This window comes from Giraffa tippelskirchi, chromosome 9, assembly GCF_054371585.1.
Source record: "Giraffa tippelskirchi isolate mGirTip1 chromosome 9, T2T-mGirTip1v1.2.pri, whole genome shotgun sequence".
Lineage (NCBI taxonomy): Eukaryota > Metazoa > Chordata > Mammalia > Artiodactyla > Giraffidae > Giraffa > Giraffa tippelskirchi.
The window spans coordinates 78,625,977-78,638,701 of record NC_137283.1 but is presented as its reverse complement, the minus strand read 5'-3'; positions in this window follow the sequence as shown (position 1 = coordinate 78,638,701).

Sequence of the window (12,725 nt, the reverse complement as noted above, 5' to 3'; positions counted from 1 at the left end):
TGTGATTTATTTCAAGGATGACACCTTTCACAAGCTGAACTCACCCTCTCCTGTGATAGATTCTTATGGGGGCTTAAGATTCCTTATTTCATTTCACCATTAAGAACCTACCATAGGTTATATTTTCCTATGGTAACAAAGGAGACTATTCATAATTATCTGAAAAGCTATTAAGATAGTCTTTCTTTTTCCAACTACATTTGTGTGTGTGTGTGTGAGCCCAGATTTTCTTCATATACTTTGAACAAAACAATACACAGCCACTGACAAATGCCAAATAGATACAAGGATTTAGTCACCTTCACTTAAGCTGTGTGTTGTGTACTAAAAGCTTCAGTCATGTCCAACTCATTGTGACCTTATGGACCGTAGCCCGCAAGTCTCCTCTGTCCATGGGATTCTTCAAGCAAGAATACTGGGATCGGTTGTTATACCCTCTTCCAGAGGATGTTCCCAACCCAGGGATCGAACTTGTGTGTCCTGCATTGGTAGGTGGATTATTTACCACTGCACTTGGTAAGACCTCTCTTAAGGTAGACATTGAATAGATTTGCAAAAACTTTTAAATGTTTGTTTCTTTTGTTATGGAAAGCAGTTATTTTCATAAGAATGCTGTTTATGACAATACAGTTGGATACCTATTGTCATCTATAAATGAATAAATTTAGGTTTAATTTTTACCTGTCTTAATTTTGAATATAATCAATATAGAGATTAAAAAAAAAACTGTCTGACTTTCAGTAATTTTCCAAGAATATAAACAGATCCTGGCATCAAAATGTTTATGATCCTCTCTTTTGTTCTGTTGGTTGATTGATCTGCCTTTGTCTGTGTTACACCACCTTGAATATGGCAAATTTAAAGCATATGTTGATGGAGAGTTAAGCCAATCCTTTCTGTTTCTTTTTCTTCTTCATCAATTCCTTGTGGAGTTGGTAAGGAAGATGAATTTACCTTATATTTCAAATACTTGAGCATTATTTGAGTTTGCACTTCCATATGTACATGCATCACCAATATAATAAAATAAATGAAAATATATACATAACCAAGAAATGCATGCTAGTTATATAAGATTGGACATAATACCTTGAATCATTTACAAATTCTAATTTCAGATTGTTTAGCTCATCAACCGGAGAAGGCAATGGCACCCCACTCCAGTACTCTTGCCTGGACAATCCCACAGATGGACGAACCTGGCAGAGTCAGACACGACTGAGTGACTTCACTTTCATTTTTCACTTTCATGCATTGGAGAAGAAAATGGCAACCCACTACAGTATTCTTGCCTGGAGAATCCCAGGGACGGCGGAGCCTGGTGGGCTGCCGTCTATGGGGTCACACAGAGTTGGACACGACTGAAGCGACTTAGCAGCAGCAGCAGTAGCTTATCAATAAGGTTTGATCATGACCTATGAAAAAGAAAAGAAGAAGCTAAAACAAGATTAACAATACATAGCATCTCACAAAGAAACTATTGTTAATCTAAGAAGCATAAAGTGTTCACATCAATGTTGATTAACAAACACAGTATTTAATGCAAATCAAAGATTCCTTAATACTATATTTAAGCATATTGGCAAGAATGCTAGCAGGAAAGTAGGTTCAAAACTAAAGTATGCCAGAGAAAATTTGTATACCAGAGATATGTATAAAATTGTCTATAACAAGGAGATTATGTAACTGCAAAAAATAAATAAATAAATATTCACTGACAGACTCTCTCTCTCTCTTGGACTTCCCTTTCTCTCACCTTGGACTTCCCAGATGGCTCAGTGGTAAGGAAGGCACCTGCCAACAAGGTAGACATGGATTCAAGATTCAATCCCTGAGTCAGGAAGATCACCTGAAGAAGGAAATGGCAACCAACTCCAGTATTATTGCCTGAGAAATACCATGGACAGAGGAACCCGGTGTGTTACAGTCCATGGGATTGCAAAATAGTTGGTCATGACTTAGAAACTAAACAGCAGCAGTTTATCATTACATTAAGTAAACACGAATGAGAAATTTTATCAAAATAAAATATATAATGAAAAAGACAGAGAGGAATAGAATGTACTAATAAACATTTAACAGATAGTGAATTTAATATAGTCTTAACCCCCAAAACTCTAATGATTGCCTGTGTTTATCTGTACATCTCTTTTCCACAAAATCTTATATATAGTCATATATATAATAGATATAAGCATAATTTTTATTCCAAGATATTTTTTGTTTTGGAAAATATAACTAGCATGGCTTTTGATTGTCAAGTGAAGTGAAGTCTCTCAGTTGTGTCTGATTCTTTGCGATCCCATGGACTGTAGCCCACTAGGCTCCTCTATCCATGGAATTTTCCAGGCAAGAGTACTGGAGTGGGTTGCCTTTTCCTTCTCCAGGCTTTTGATTGATCTATTCACAATAAATAAGAAACAATTTTCTGTTTCATTTAAAAGATAACTTAAAAACAAGTATATCTTAAAATTTCATACCTGAAATGGAGCTTAATATTTTTTAACCCATTTATTTATTTATTCATTCATTCATTTTCCATTCTTTTGTAAATGTCTACATTTATTAAAAATATAAAATATGTGTCAAGTGCTGTTCTAATTTCTAGGGGTACTGCAAAGGACAAATAGGCAAAACTTCATTTTTAAAAGAGTTACATTTTGTAGGGAGAGGCAGAGAATTTAAAGATAAGTAAAATCTATAGTATATAGATCAGTTATATATTCTATGGGGAAAAAGCAGGAGAAGAATATATAGAATAAAGAATAGAGTGATTTTTTTAATAGAAAAATTAGGATGCTGTGTGACTACTTAACCTTTGAAAAAACACCTGGAAGAGGTGCATCCAGTTTCAGTTAAACTCTTCCTGATTGTATCTTCCTCAACTGACCTTCAGCTAACTTTAGTAACAAGGAATAGAATATATTTCTGGATAGTTCATGTCAAATAATTTTGGAAATACCCATTTGTTAGTGTTGTCCTTCCTTATTGTAAGGTGAAAAGCCTGTTTGCTGTACGTCATCTCCATTGATTCCAACCTACTCTCCTGGGAACATGAAGAACACGTATAAACTGCATTTATGAGGTGGTTCTTCAAGTCCTTTTCCCTTCAATCTTCTTACATTGTTCTTCTATTCATTATTCCCCTTGCCATACGATTTCAAGACGTATTTCTTTGGTTGGTCAGTTGATTGATTGCTTCCCCTTGACTTCCATTAAGTCTAAGTTCCCAAAATAATTGTATTGCTCTGGGTAATAATATAAGCTTACAGGCTAGAGTGAGATCAGTACTTCTCTTGTTCTGGATTAAGATTGCAGAAAATTGCCTGTTTTTTTAAGAGCAACATAATATACAGAGTGATTTATTTATATTTTTAGAAGACTAAAAAATCTTAATTTTCTTCACATACATTTATATTTAATCATTTATTTTATATTTTTAATATAGTATGATGCTTTATGTGTTTTTTTATTATTCTTATTAATTGTATCTTGCTTTTTAATTGATCATTTAAATATCTTAAGGTCTTTCAGGACTGTGACATTATGCCCAATGTATTCATTATTTCTCCCATTCTTTTAATAAAATACAGGTATGCTAAATATTTTTATCAAGATACTTGAAAACATTTTACCAGAAAAAGTGAAGAAAATCATGCGATACATTTGTGTGCTGGAATGATCACTCTAAAAATAGCTTCCCATTAGAGTAGATCAGAACATTATAAATATCACTAGCTATATAATAATTCTCACATTTTTCTATCTTATCATCTATAATTTATTGACAGATACTAATATCTTTACACATATTCAAATGCTATCTTCTGATGCATATATATCTAAATTTTGCAGAAAAAAATTAATTTCAAAGAATATGATGTGGTCCCATTAATATTCTGTTGGTTTCTTTCATCATAGTTTTCCTGCTAAGTTATCCTAACCAGACTCTCAACAAGTGAATCTATAATCTTGCCTAGGATAAAAATCGCTTTTGGAATTACATTGCTTAAAATGCCAAAAAATAAATAAATAAATAAATAAAAATTTCAAATTGTTTTGTTATTTAATGATAAATATTAATTCATATATGCTTATATGAATTAACACACAAGTGCTTTCATGTTTGGGATTTTATGAGATAATAATTTTACATTTTTCTAGAATAAGTGCCCAGGTGTGCAATTGAATGTATATATAACTTTATAAATCAAAACCAGATAACCAAAAAAAAAAAATCACAAATAATTTTCCAGAGTGAATGTAGCATATTAAAGTCCTACCAGCAATATGTAAGTGAGCCTGTTCACTTACTCTCTTGTCAGTGTTTGGTTTTGTCTCCATTTTTTTTTTTTTTAGCTTTCCATTCTCATATCAGTCATGTGTATTGATACCTCCATTGCAGTTTGAATTTCCGTTTTGCAGATGTCTAGTGATATTTAATTTTGTTCATGCTCTTATTTGTTATCTGTATCTTCTTTTCACTGAAATGTATCTTCATGTTATTTCCCATTTTCTAATTGGATTTATTTCAGTTTACAGAGTTTAAGTTTCTTTAGTTTCAAGAGTTCTTTTTATGTTCAATAAACAAGTCATTTTTTTGGCTGTATGGTTTATAAATATCTTTATCACTGTCTGTACATTGTCTTTTTTTTTTTCCAGCATCTTTAAAAGATCAAACGTTTTTAACTTTGATGAAGTTCAACTTTTCGTTTTTTTCTATGTTGGCTCATTCTAATGTTGGTATCCAATTTTCCAATCATCTAACTATAGATCCCAGAGAGATGGTGTGATACACTTTGGTTAAAAATCCAAGACTTGTGTCAAATATTGTTTGTTTTATTTTACTTGTTTGTTTGCTAATGGATGTCTACTTGTTTTACCATAATTTGTGGAAAAGGATATCTTTGCTTCATTAAACTGCATTTGAGTCTTTGTAAAAATAAACCAGTGCAGAATATACATGGATATACTTTCACACTTTTAATTCTTTTCCACTGACTTATAAAAGTAGCTATACTTTTATAATACCACACATCTTAATTACTACGCATTTAACATAAGCCTTGAAACTAGGTAGAGACCATTTTCTTCTAATTTACTGTTTATTTTTAAAAAACATGCACACCCATGGTGGATTCATGTCAATGTATGGCAAAACAAATACAATATTTTAAATTTAAAAAATAGAAAATAGACTAATTTAAATCAAAAAAATAAAAATTGTTTTAGCTTTTGAACTTACATAGATTTTTATATAAATTTTAGAATAATCTTAACCATATATAAAAATAATATAAGAATAAACCTACATAAATACACACAAACTTGTATGCAGAAAACTATAAGACACTAATGAAAGAAATCAAAGATGACATAAACTGATGGAGAGATATATCATACTCTTGGATTGTGGCGCTAGTGGTAAAGAACGCACCTGCCAATGCAGGAGACATGGAAATGCAAGTTCAATCTCTGGGTCAGGAAGATCCCCTGGAGGAGGACATGGCAACCCATCTCAGTGTTCTTGCTTGGAGAATGCTATGGACAGAGGACCCTGGCTGGTTACAGTCAAGGGGGTTGCAAAAAAGATGCATAGAACAGTCTTATGGACTCTGAGGGAGAAGGTGAGGGTGGGACATTCTGAGAGAATAGCATTGAAACATGTATATTATCATATGTGAAACAGAACACCATTCCAGGTTCGATGCATGAGACAAATACTCAGAGCTGGGGCAATGGGATGACCCAGAGGGATGGGATGGGGAGGGAGGTGGGAGGGGGGTTCAGGTTGGGGAGCACATGTAAACCCATGGCTGATTCATGTCAATGTATGGCAAAAATAACTACAATATTGTAAAGTAATTAGCCCCCAACTAAAATAAATAAATTTATTAAAAAAAAAAAAAAGTCAGACACAACTGAAGCAACTTACCATGGGCAAAGCAATGCAATCACTACTAAATGACCAATGGCATTTTTCAAAGAACTAGAACAAAACATTCTCAATTTGTATGGAAACAAAGGCTCCAAATACCCAAATCAATCTTGAGAAAGAAAAGCAGAGCTGGAGGAATCAACCTACCAGACTTCAGATTATACTACAAACTACAGAAAGCAAGACAATGTAGTATTGGAACAAAAACAGAAACATAGATCAGTGAAACAAGATAAGAATCCCACAGATAAACACAGGCACCTTTGGGCAAAGCAGGAAAGAATATACAATGTAAAATAAACAGTCTCTTCAATAAGTGGTGGTGGGAACATAGACAACTACGTGTAAAAGAATGAAATTAGAACACTTCCTAACACCATATACAAAAAATAAAATGGACATGGTTTGAAAGAAAGTGAAAATAAAAGTTGCTCAGTCGTGTCCGACTCTTTGTGATCCCATGGACTATATAGTCCATAGAATTCACGAGGCCAGAATACTGGAGTGGGTAGCTGTTCCCTTCTCTAGGGGGTCTTCCCAACCCAGAGATCAAACCCAGGTTTCAGGCATTGCAGGCGGATTATTTACCAGCTGAGCCACAAGGGAAGCCCAAGAATACTGGAGTGGTTAGCCCATCCCTTCTCCAGTGGATCTTCCTGACCCAGGAATTGAACCAGGGTCTCCTGCATTTCAGGAATATTCTTTACCAAGTGAGCTTTGAGAGAAGCCTGAAATTGGTTTAAAAACCTAAATGTAAGGCCAGAAACTGTAAATTTTTAGAGGAAAACATAGAACACTCATTGACATAAATTGCAGCAAGATCCTCTTTGACCCACCTCTTAGAGTAATGGAAATAAAAACAAAAATAAATAAAGGGGGCCTAATTAAAATTTTTGCACAACAAAGGACACTTTAAACAGACGAAAAGACAACACTGAGAATGGAAGAAAATATTTGCCAATGAATCAACTGACAAAGGATTAGTCTCCAAAATATATGAACAGTTCATGCAACTCAGTATCAGGAAAACAAACAAGCCAATTGAAAAAAAAAAAAAATGGGCAAAATACCTAAAGAAGACATGAGGATGGCCAATAAACACATGAAAAAAAAAATGCCCAACATTGCTCATTATTAGAGAAATCCAAATCAAAACTACAATAATGTGTATAGCTTCATATCAGTAGAATGGCCATCACCAAAAATATTCACAAGCAATTAATGCTGGAGAGGGTGTGGAGAAAAGTGAACCTTTCTTGCATTGTTGATGGGCATGTAAATTGATATAGCCCCTTTAGAGAACAGTGCAGAGATTAAAAAAAAAGAGCTACTGTGTGACCTAGCAATCCTGCTGCTGGGCATATGCCCTGAGAAAACCATTATTCAAAAAGACACATGCACCCTAATGTTTATTGCAGCACTATTTACCATATAGGATAAGGAAGCAACCTAAATGGTTGCTAACCTAAGTCAAAAGAGAAATAGATAAAGAAGACATAGTACATGTATGCAATGGAATATTACTTGGCCATAAAAAGGAACAATATGGGGTCATTTGTATAGACTTGTCATAGAGAATGAAAAAAATAAGAAAGAGAAAAAACAAGTGCCATATAGTAATGCATATATATGGAATCTAGAAAAATGTTGCTGATGAACATATCTGCAGGTCAGGAATAGAAATGTGGATACAGTTAATAGACCTGTGGACAGAGCAGTGGAAGGAGAGGGTTGGACAAATTTGAGAGAGTAGCATTGAGACATAGGTATTACCATATGTAAAATAGATAGCTAGAAGGAAGTTGTTGTTTAACAGAGGGAGCTCAACCTGGTGCTCTGTGACAATCTAGAGGGATGAGATGGGGTGGGAAGTGGGAGGGATATATGTATATTTATGGCTGATTCATGTTGTTGTATGAAAGAAACCAACACAACATTGTAAAGCAAATATTTTCCAATTAAAATATATATTAAAAAAATAATAATCTTGCATAATTGTCCTGATTGATTTTTTCAATATTGAACGAGTCTTGCATTTCTGAAATAAACCCCATTTTCTCATGGTGAATAATTATTCTGATACATGGCATTTATTCTGCTGATATTTTATTAAGAATTTTTGTCCCTATTAGCTAGGACATTGATATCTTTCTGTTTAATTTTTCTTTTATCTTCATTTTTGTGTATTTCATTTATCTGGTTTTGATGTAATAAAAGCTTCAGAAAATAAATTTAAAGAAATATGTCGCCTCTACTGTCTCCTGAAAGAGATTGTACTGTATTGTTGTTAATCCTTCAAACAGTTGATGGAATTTTCCAGTGAAATCATTGTGGTCTGTGATGTTCTTTCATCTGAATTTTTTTATTATTATTATTTTTAATAAAAAAGCATTTATTTTAATTAGAGGCTAATTACTTTACAATATTGTAGTGGTTTTGTCATACATTAACATGAATCCACCACAAGTGTACATGTTTCCCCATCCTGAGCCTCCCTCCCCATCCCATCCCTCTGGGTCATCCCAGTGCACCAGCCCCGAGCACCCTGTTTCGTGCATCGAACCTGGACGGGGGATTCATTTCACGTATGATAATATACATGTTTCAATACCATTCTGCTAAATCATCCCAACCTCGCCCTCTCCCACAGAGTCCAAAAGACTGTTCTATACATCTGTGTCTCTTTTGCTGTCTTGCATATAGGGTTATCATTAACATCTTTCTAAATTCCATATATATGCCTTAGTATACTGTATTGGTGTTTTCCTTTCTGGCTTACTTCTCTCTGTATCATAGGCTCCAGTTGTATCTACCTCATTAGAAGTGACTCAAATGTATTCTTTTTAATGGCTGAGTAATATTCCATTGCGTATATGTACCACAGCTTTCTTATCCATTTGTCTGTTGATGGACATCTAGGTTGATTTCATGTCCTGGCTATTACAAACAGTGCTGTGATGAACATTAGGGTACACGTGTCTCTTTCAAGTCTGGTTTCCTCAGTATGTATGCCCAGCAGTGGGATTGCTGGGTCTTATGGCAGTTCTATTTCCAGTTTTTTAAGGACTCTCCATACTGTTCTCCATAGTGGCTGTACTAGTTTGCATTCCCCCCAACAGTGTAAGAGGGTTCCCTTTTTTCCACACTCTCTCCAGCATTTATTGTTTGTAGACTTTTGGATAGCAGCCATTCTGACTGGTGTGAAATGGTACCTCATTGTGGTTTTGATTTGCATTTCTCTAATAATGAGTGATGTTGAGCATCTTTTCATGTGTTTGTATGTCTTCTTTGGAGAAATGTCTGTGTAGTTCTTTGGCCCATTTTTTGATTGGGTCGTTTATTTTTCTGGAATTGAGCTGCAGGAGCTGCTGTTATATTTTTGAGATTAATTCTTTGACTGTTGCTTCGTTTGCTATTATTTTCTCCCATTCTGAAGGCTGTCTTTTCACCTTGCTTATAGTTTCCTTCATTGTGCAAAGGCTTTTAAGTTTAATTAAGTCCCATTTGTTTATTTTTGCTTTTATTTCCAATATTCTGGGAGGTGAGTAATCGAGGATCCTGCTGTGATTTATGTCAGAGAGAGTTTTTCCTATGTTTATCTTTAGGAGTTTTATAGTTTCTGGTCTTACCTTTAGATCTTTAATCGGTTCTGAGTTTATTTTTGTGTATGGGGTTAGAAAGTGTTCTCGTTTCATTCTTTTACAAGTGGTTGACCAGTTTTCCCACCACCACTTGTTAAAGAGATTGTCTCTTCTCCTTTGTATGTTCTTGCCTCCTTTGTCCAAGAAAAGATGTCCATAGGTACGTGGATTTATCTCTGGGCTTACTATTTCGTTCCATTGATCTATATTTCTGTCTTTGTGCCAGTACCATACTGTCTTGATGACTGTGGCTTTGCAGTAGAGCCTGAAGTCAGGCAGGGTGATTCCTCCAGTTCCATTCTACTTTCTCAAGATTGCTTTGGCTATTCGAGGTATTTTGTATTTCCATACAAATTGTGAAATTATTTGTTCTAGTTCTGTGAAAAATACCATTGGTTGCTTGATAGGGATTGCATTGAATCCATAGATTACTTTGGATAATATACTCATTTTCACTATATTTATTCTTCTAATCCATGAACACGGTATATTTCTCCATCTATTTGTGTCCTCTTTGATTTCTTTCACCAGTGTTTTATAGTTTTCTATATATAGGTCTTTTGTTTCTTTAGGTAGATATATTCCTAAATTTTTTATTCTTTTCGTTACAATGGTGAATGGAATTGTTTTCTTAATTTATCTTTTGTTTTTTAATTGTTAGTGTATAGGAGTGCAAGGGATTTCTGTGTGTTAATTTTATATCCTGCAGCTTTACTGTATTCATTGATTAGCTCTAGTAATTTTCTGGTGGATTCTTTAGGGTTTTCTGTGTAGAGGATCATGTCATCTGCAGTGAGAGTTTTACTTCTTTTCCTATCTGGATTCCTTTTATTTCTTTTTCTGCTCTGATTAATGTGGCCAAAACTCCAAAACTGTGTTGAAGTAGTGGTGAGAGTGTGCACCCTTGTCTTGTTTCTGATTTTAGGGGAAATGCTTTCATTTTTTCACCATTCAGGATAATGTTTGCTGTGGGTTTGTCATATATAGCTTTTATTATTTTTAGGTATGCTCCTTCTATTCCTGCTTTCTGAAGGGTTTTTTTTTTTATATCATAAATGGATATTGAATTTGTCAAAGGCTTTCTCTCCATCTATTGAGATAATCATATGTTTTTATCTTTCAATTTGTTAATGTGGTGTATTATGTTGATTGATTTGTGGATATTGAGGAATGCTTGCATTCCTGGGATAAAGCCCAGTTGGTCATGATGTATGATCTTTTTAATATGGTGTTGGATTCTGTTTGCTAGAATTCTGTTAGGGATTTTTGCATCTATGTTCATCAGTGATATTGCCCTGTAGTTTTCTTTCTTTCTTTTTTTTTGTGCTATCTTTGTCAAGTTTTGGTATTAGGGTGATGGTGACCTCATAGAATGAATTTGGCAGTTTACCTCCCTCTGCAATTTTCTGGAAGAGTTTGAGTATGATAAGTGTTAGCTCTTCTCTAAATTCTTGGTAGAATTCAGCTGTGAGGCCGTCTGGTCCTGGGCGTTTGTTGGAAGATTTCTGATTACAGTTTCAATTCCCATGCCTGTGATGGGTCTGTTAAGATTTTATATTTCTTCCTGGTTCAGTTTTGGCAAATTGTACTTTTCTAAGAATTTGTCCATTTCTTCCAAGATGCCCATTTTGCTGGCATATAGTTGCTGATAGTAGTCTCTTATGATCCTTTGTATTTATGTGTTGTTTGTTGTGATTTCTCCATTTTCATTTCCAATTTTGCTGATTTGATTCTTCTCCCTTTGTTTCTTGATGAGTCTGGCTAAAGGTTTTTCAATTTTATTTATCTTCTCAAAGAACCGTCTTTTAGCTTTGTTGATTTTGCTATGGTCTCTCTTGTTTCTTTTGCAGTTATTTCTGCCCTAATTTTTAAGTTTTATTTCCTTCTACTAACCCTGGGGTTCATGTCTTCCTTTTCTAGCTGCTTTAGGTGTAGAGTTAGGTTATTTATTTGACTTTTTTTCTTGCTTCTTGAGGCAAGCCTGTATTGCTATGAACCTTCCCCTTAGCACTGCTTTTACAGTGTCCGATAGGTTTTGGGTTTTTGTGTTTCCATTTTCATTCATTTCTTTGCATATTTTGATTTCTTTTTTGATTTCTTCTGTGATTTGTTGTTTATTCAGCAGTGTGTTCTTCAGCCTCCATATGTTGGGATTTTTAATAGTTTTTTCTCCTGTTATTGACAGCTAATCCTACTGCATTGTGGTCAGAAAAAGATGCTTGGAATGATTTCAATTTTTTTGAATTTACCAAGGCTAGATTTATGGTGCAGGATGTGATCTATCCTGGAGAAGGTTCCATGTACACTTGAGAAAAAGGAGACATTCATTGTTTTGGAGTGAAATGTCCTATATATATCAGTTAGGTCTAACTGGTCCATTGTATCATTTAAAGTTTGCGTTTCTTGTTAATTTTCTGTTTAGTTGATCTACGCATTGGTGTGAGTGGGTCATTAAAGTCTCCCACTATTATTGTGTTATCGGTAATTTCCCCTTTCATACTTGTTAGCATTTGCCTTATATATTGTGGTGTTCCTCTGTTGGATGCATATATATTTATAATTGTTATATCTTCTTCTTGGATTGATACCTTGATCATTATTTTTTTTTAATAAATTTATTTATTTTAGTTGGGGGCTAATTACTTTACAATATTGTAATAGTTTTTGCCATACATTGACATGAATCAGCCATGAGTTTACATGTGTTCCCCTTCCTGGACCCCCCACCCACCTCCCTCCCCATCCCATCCCTCTGGGTCATCCCATTGCCCCGGCCCTGAGCCTTTGTCTCATGCATCGAACATGGAATGGTGTTCTGTTTCACATATGATAATATACATGTTTCAATGCTATTCTCCCAGAACGTCCCACCCTCACCTTCTCCCTCAGAGTCCATAAAATTGTTCTATGCATCTGTGTCTCTTATTCTGTCTCGCATATAGGATTATCGTTACCATCTTTCAAATTCCATATATATGCATTAGTATACTGTATTGTTGTTTTTCTTTCTGGCTTACTTCACTCTGTATAATGGGCTCCAGTTTCATCCATCTCAGTAGAACTGATTCAAATGTATTTTTTTTTAATGGCTGAGTAATATTCCATTGTGTATATGTACCACAGCTTCCTTATCCATTCGTCTGCTG